Raw genomic sequence first — 7,978 nt, 5'->3', positions numbered from 1 at the left:
GCCCGCCGCCCGCGAGCCGCCGCCCCGCCCCGCCCCGCATCCACCTCCCCGGACCCCCTCGCCGGAGGTATCTGCCAGATCCGCTGCCAGTTTTTTTTAGAACCCCTAGATCCGTTTTTTTCGGTTCGCCGGTTTTTCTCGGTTCTTCTAGTTAGCGGACGTTCGTCCGTATGTTTGTTTTAACTAACGGTTTTCGCCCGTTAGTTACAGCTAACAAACGCTCGTTCGTTAGACTGATCGCCCGTTTTCTTTTTATCGGATTTATTTCACGATTTCTCTGATCGCGATTTCTGATCCGATTTTAGTTTCTGCTTAACTTTTCACTCGTTTATCGGAATCAGGCGATTCAAGCACCTAGAGTTTCGTCTCGAACCCCTCTTTCCGTTTAACCAACTCAAATAAGTTTTTGCTACTGTAAAATTTGACCTAGGTTCAGATTAGTAAATGAAGCTTCTTTCTTTCACCGTTTGAGTTTCATTGCTTCGTTTGATTTGATTCTTTTTGCGTACCGGAGTTCTTAAGTTGAACTTTCTGGTCAACCTCTTTTATTTGAGTTTTTGCTTGTGCATTGTTGCTTGTTACTTATGTATGCTATTGTTTGCTTGCGATAGAATTCCCGGAGTGGGAAGCGTGTTACTACGAGTCTCTAGGATTCGCGGATCGTCAGCAAGGCAAGTAAGACATTGATCATACTCTTTTCATACCCAGTTTTTATGCATTAGTTCCAATCCTCAAACATTGCATGATTAGGATGTCATTAACATGTGGGATGGGAAGTAGATATTGAGGTAGAACCTATTGCCCTGTTATATTCAAACCCTTGGGAGTTACTTCTATGTTTGCTTATATTATTTTGCTATGCTCATAGACATGGGTTGGGTTTGAGTGAAATCCATGACAGATGTGAGTTGTTAATTAATGGTTCAACTTAAGGTGGTAACTTAAATTAACATCTGGGTGGATTGAGGCACCTGGGGAACCCAGTGTTGCCTATATTTTTGGAAATCTCGGGGTTCCGTGTGATTTTCCTATGGACCGCCACCCAGGCTCAAAGGGAACTGAGGTGATTCATGCTAGAAACTTCCGTGTGCAGCCACAAGCTATTATGGGCTCTAGCATAGTTGAGTAAGTTACGTGAAGCTCTTGAAGAGGCAGATCAACAGGTACTGGGATGTAGGTTTGGTATGGTCTGTATAGAGTAAAGAGTTAATGTTTCTGAAAGACTGTGTCTCGGTCATCCGTTTCTCAAACACCATGTAGTGCGAGAAATTCAAATGGAGGCGATCGAATCTTGTGGGGAAAAGTGTGCAAACCTCTGCAGAGGTTACAATCTAATCATGGTTAGCCGTGTCCCCGGTTATGGACAATCTTGAGTCTCTAGTACTTGGGTTATCACATGTATCTCATAATGTTTAATTAATATTGTTGGGTTGTTAATCACTTTAATTGGGATTGAGTTGGAGGAACCTTCTCAATGTTGTTCAACCACCATGGTAGTTAAAAAAATCTATTCCTTTGTTGTAGGGAAAAATTGGCTTTTCGCAAAAACTATAACCATAGAGCTTTCCACCAGCCAAATATGCATATAGTGATAGCATTATTCTATTCTTGCTCTACTGTGTTATATTGCCAGCATATTCCATGTGCTGACCCGTTTTCGGGCTGCAACGTATTATGTTGCAGACTTTTCAGACGAGGAGTAAGGTTCGTTAGGTCGTTGCCGTGCAGCTCAGCTATGCCGTTGGAGTTGATGGACTCACTTTATCTTCCAAGCCTTCCGCTGTTATCGTATTAGATGGCCTTAAGCCATATTATTGTAATAAGTTCTCTCTTGAGACATTCGATGTAATAAGTGTGTGATTGCTACTCTGTTATAAATCCTTCGAGTACTGTGTGTGTCAGCATTACCGATCCAGGGATGACACTGAAGCACAGAGACTTGACCATCTGAGGTCGGGTGGCTACAAGATGGTATCAGAGCACACGCTGAGTGTAGGACATGACCACTAAGATAAACCCTAGGTCACACTTCTCTACTCATTTCTGACTCCTCTCCATTTTCTACTCTTTAGGATGACGGAGATGAAGAACAAGTTTGCACAACCGGACGAAGACACACCTTTTGGACGCCACTTGAAGGAAGTCACTAGATACTTGAACATTGGAATACCAAGCTTCACCGGGACGTACAATGCCACTTTACCTGAAGAGGAGCGCTGGATGGTTCAAGTACAAGTTCCAGGAAGGACGTTCTCGCCAACTTCTAAACCCATAGAATTTTCTTTTGAAGCGCCCACCTGGAGTCTAGGCAAGAGCATGGAAGCCCACATTACCATGGGACGCATTGGAGAAGTCTACAACAGGGAGCTTAAGGACACTATCTACCAAATATGTGGGCGCCCAGACGAGCAATGGGAAGTAATCAACACCAGGAAGGATAGATCCATTGCAGCTTTCATCCAGGAGTTAAACCAGCACATTCGACGTCAGGAGAACTAGATGTGCGCGGACATGATGGACTTGAAGAAGGCGAAGACTAGAATCATCGAGCTGGAGGAAGAACTCAAGTTTACACGCGATGGATATGAGGAGGAAATCAAGACACTACTGAAGAAGAATGATGACCTGGTTAAGAAGATCGGAGTATTCATGGGAGGACCAGCACCGGGAGAAGAAGACGAAGAACCCAAGGAGATTCGCCCCCGAGGACTACATCATCATTGACGACACCGATTCCGATCCTAGTGATGATGACTTTGAAGACGAAGCTGGAGCAGACATCATGGAGTCTTCCACCGATCAAAATTTCTAGATGACCACCATATATGTAGTATTTCCCATGTATTTAGTAGTAGTTGAGCACTTTTGCGATAGTTTTAGACCGTTGTATGCCCTTGCTTGATTGATTGAGTGAAATTTTTGTGTTTGTCTCATGTGCATATGGGTAGTGCTTTCTCATTAGACCCCATTCTTCTATTCTAATCTCTTCCCTCTAAACCCATCATATGCCTCCGAGACGTGACACCGGTTTTGCTTTCCCACCGGAGCTCAACCAGTTGATCCAGCAGCAGAATGCCTTGATGCAATTGCTAGTTCAGAACCAGGGCAACAACAACAACCCACCGCCAGTGGACAACCTAGCCCGTTTTCTAATGTTACAGCCGCCGGTGTTTTTCAGTAGCACCGAGCCAATAGTTTCTGATGATTGGCTACGCCATATTGGAAGGGAGTTGACCACCGCAGGTTGCATAGATGCTGAGAGGGTGCGCTTTGCCGCACATCAACTGGATGGACCAGCAGCCTCATGGTGGGAGAATTACACAGCCACTTTCTCCATAGCCAACGTCACTTGGGACCAGTTTCAGCAAGCTTTCCGCATGGCCCATGTCTCAACTGGAGCTATGCAGATGAAGAAGCGGGAGTTCCGCAACCTACGCCAGGGGAACCGTACTGTGGCTCAGTACGTGGATGATTTTAGCAAGTTATCACGCTATGCCCCTGATGATGTGGCCATAGATGCCGCGAAGCAGGAGAAGTTTATGGAAGGGCGGAATGATGAGATGAGCATGCAATTGATGGTAGCCACCTTCAACAACTACTAGGAGTTGGTAGATAAGGCTCTTATGATTGAAGGGAAGCAGCAGCAGATTGAGAGCCGTAAGAGGAAGTATGGACAAGGGAAGTATAACTCAGGAGCTCAGCAGAAGCCTCGCCTAACCCCGAATTTGGGAGGACTTGTTCATAACCATGGAGGTCACAACCACACTGGAGGAGGGTCGCATAACCACAATGGTTCTAAGAATGGGAATGGGAACGGAACCAACAATAATCAGAACCGCCCCAATCCAGCCACACCCACCAAAAGGGACTTAAGCCATGTTACTTGTTTCAAGTGCGGGAAGACTGGACACTACGCCACGAAGTGCCCTGGAGGAAAGAATGGAAACGGAAATGGGAGCGCCGGGAAGAAGCCCAATCCATTCAACAAAGGACAAGTGAACCACGTTAATGTGGAGGAGGTTGAAGAGCAGCCGAACGCGGTAATAGGTAAGTTTTTGGTTAAGTCGTTTACCGCTCTTGTTCTTTTCGATACCGGTGCATCGCATTCATACATATCAAGGGGATTTGTGGATAAGTTTAAACTACCAACCCAAACCCTTAAGACCCCTCTGTTAGTGAGCTCACCTAGAGCAGAATACATGGCTAGCCGATGGTGCGACCAGATACCCTTAACCATTGGCACACATGTGTTTCCGTCTGACCTAATTATCTTGTAGTCACAAGGATTGGATATGATATTAGGTATGGACTGGATGTCAAAGTTTGGAGGAAGTATTGACTGTGCTAGTAAGTCGATTTATCTTACCACCCCGGAGGGAAAAAGGATTAAGTATGTGTCTAGGCATGTGCCTAGGAGGAGCCAAGTGAATGCCCTTACGGGAGTTGTTCAGGAGGAAGTGCCTGTAGTGAAGGATTATCCGGATGTTTTTCCAGAGGAGTTACCAGGCATGCCACCAGATAGAGACATTGAGTTTTTGATAGAGTTGTTGCCAGGAACAGGACCAATATCCAAGAGACCATATCGGATGCCCGCGAATGATCTGGAGGGAATTAAGAAACAGATCAAGGAGTTATTGGAGAAAGGATACATCCGAAGAAGTTCATCACCTTGGGGAGCCCCTGTGCTTTTGGTTGAGAAGAAGGATAAATCCCTAAGGATGGTTGTTGATTATCGAGCCTTGAATGAAGTGACGATTAAGAACAAGTACCCACTACCGATGATCAACAATCTGTTTGATCAGTTGCAAGGAGCTAAGGTGTTTTCGAAGATCGATTTGAGATCGGGATACCATCAGTTGAAGATACGAGAGAAGGATATACCAAAGACAGCGTTCACAACGCGGTATGGATTATACGAGTACACGGTCATGTCATTTGGACTGACTAACGCCCCTGCCTATTTCATGAGCATGATGAACAAGGTGTTCATGGAGTATTTGGACAAGTTTGTTGTGGTGTTTATTGATGATATTATGGTATACTCGAAGAACGAGGAGGAGCACAAGGAGCATTTGTGCTTAGTTCTCGAGAAACTCAGGGAACACCAGTTGTATGCTAAGTTTAGCAAATGCAAGTTTTGGTTGAAGGAAGTCGGGTTCCTTGGACATGTTATATCAGGAGAAGGTATAGCAGTAGACCCCAGCAAAGTTCAATTAGTCACTGAATGGTTGGCACCCACCTCAGTTAGCGAGATCCGCAGTTTTCTTGGACTCGCAGGATACTACCGAAGATTCATTGAGAATTGTTCCAAGATTGCGAAGCCAATGACTGAACTGTTAAAGAAGGATACTAAGTTTAAATGGACAGAAGATTGCGAGGCAAGTTTCTAGGAGTTGAAGAAACAGTTGACTACAGCGCCTATACTAACACTGCCGGATATACATAAGGAGTTCCAAGTGTATTGCGACACCTCTCGCTTAGGACTTGGATGTGTGCTTATGCAGGACGGAAGAGTTGTTTTGTATGCCTCACGACAACTAAAAACTCACGAGTTGAATTATGCCACGCATGATTTGGAGCTAGCAGCCGTAGTGCATGCATTGAAGACCTGGAGACATTACCTTATTGGAAACCGATGTGATGTATACACGGACCATAAGAGTTTGAAGTACATTTTCACCCAGAAGGAACTGAACCTTAGACAGAGGAGATGGTTGGAGCTTATAAAGGATTATGACATGAAGCTACACTATCATCCGGGAAAGGCCAATGTCGTAGCTGACGCCTTGAGCAGGAAGAGTTATGCTAATATCCTTAAAAGTAAGGGACTGTCGAAGGAGTTAGCAGAGGATATCATGGAACTTCGATTAGAGATTGTTCCTAGAGGATTCGTTGCGACAATGGAGGTCCAGTCGACATTGCTAGACAAGATTCGGGAAGCTCAGAAGGATGACAAAGAGATTGTCGAGATAAAGGAGAAGATGGGCAAAGGAAAGGCCAAAGGTTTTCGTGAGGATGAGCACAATACCCTATGGTTTGAGGACCGAGTTTATGTGCCCAATAACCAGGAGATCAGGAGGTTAATACTACAAGAGGCTCATGACTCACCATACTCGATACACCCCGGAAACACCAAGATGTATCTGGATTTGAAGGAACGTTTCTAGTGGATCGGTATGAAGAAGGATATTGCCGAGTATGTAGCCATATGCGATGTATGTCAGAGAGAGTGAAGGCAGAACATCAGAAGCCAGCAGGACTGTTACAGCCTATGCTGATACCCGAATGGAAGTGGGATAAACTTGGCATGGACTTTATCACCGGATTGCCCAGGACTAAAGTAGGATATGATTCCATATGGGTAGTAGTCGATCGCTTAACCAAAGTGGCTCACTTAATCCCAGTAAAAACCACTTATACAAGTGCGAAGTTGGCCAAGATTTATATGTCCAGGATCGTATGTCTGCATGGAGTTCCGAGGACCATTGTATCAGATAGAGAAACACAGTTTACTTCAAAGTTTTGGCATCAGTTACACCAGACTTTGGGGACTAGGTTGGAGTTCAGTACAGCTTTTCACCCACAGACAGATGGACAGACCTAGAGAGTCAACCAAATTTTGGAGGACATGTTGAGAGCCTGTGCGCTGGATTATGGATTTAGTTGGGATGAAAATTTGCCGTACGCAGAGTTCTCATACAACAATAGCTACCAAGCCAGTTTGAAGCCCTGTATGGATGCAGGTGTAGAACACCCTTGATGTGGGATGAGGTAGGAGACGGGTCAATTGTTTGGACCAGACTTGATCAAGGAGTCTGAGGAGAAGATTAAATTGATTCGTGATAGATTGAAGATTTCTCAATCCAGGCAAAAGAGTTATGCGGACTCAAAACGCAAAGAGGTAACCTATGAAATTGGAGATAGAGTATATCTGCGAGTATCTCCCTTGCGAGGAGTGAAACGTTTTGGAGTTAAGGGAAAGTTAGCCCCGAGATTTGTAGGACCGTATCGTGTTTTGGAACGGATGAGAGAAGTTGCCTACAAATTGGAATTACCTGAGGGATTGTTAGGAGTTCATGATGTGTTTCACGTTTCACAGCTGAAGAAGTGTCATGCTGAGATGGCCGATATACCGTTAAGAGATACAGTACCCTTGGAGGCAATTCAGTTGGATAGTGATTTAACTTACGAGGAGAAGCCAGTTAAGATTCTTGAGTTTGCCAGCAGAGTCACCCGCGGTAAGGTTATCAAGTTTTTCAAAGTTCAGTGGAGCCACCATACCGAGGATGAAGCCACCTGGGAACGAGAGGATGATCTCCGCAAAGACCACCCGCACCTATTTTCTAGCCAACCCGAATCTCAAGGGCGAGATTCATCTTAAGGGGGGTAGGTTTGTAACATCCCAAACATTCAATTTGGAATGTTATACATAGTCATCCATGCATATCATATTTTATTGCATTTTCCATTCCGCAAATCCTCGAAATCCTAGGCAACTCAAGGACCCACGGAGAGAGTTGGGGATTTTCCAGGTTTTTCATATTTGATTTTATCAAATAATGAAACGAGGATTTTTTATTTTAATTATTTTTCTCTCCAAAAAATATTTCTTATCAAAATAAATGAGAGGAGATAATATGACTTCTCCAAAATGATTGAAATTTTGGAGGAAAAATGTTAAAATCATTTATTTGTTTTTTTTCTTGATTTTATTTGGATTTTATTTGCATTAGAAAAATTGCACGTTTTCAAAGTTGCATTTTAGGGCCATGAAAATGTTCATCTCGTTCTAAATATTTTATTTAGACGGTGAAAATTTGTTTTAGTATTTTTAGATTTTTATTTATTTTTCTAGGATTTTATTTCTGTCGGCGAAATTATTTAAAAAAAAGTTCCCGCGCCCGACTGCGCCTAAGGCCCAGCCGAGCCAGGTCGGCCCGCCGCCGCCGCCGCCTCCCCGCGCGCGCGCCGTCCCCCC

The sequence above is a fragment of the Triticum dicoccoides genome, chromosome 5A (genome assembly GCF_002162155.2).
Source record: "Triticum dicoccoides isolate Atlit2015 ecotype Zavitan chromosome 5A, WEW_v2.0, whole genome shotgun sequence".
Lineage (NCBI taxonomy): Eukaryota > Viridiplantae > Streptophyta > Magnoliopsida > Poales > Poaceae > Triticum > Triticum dicoccoides.
This window is presented reverse-complemented; position numbering follows the sequence as displayed.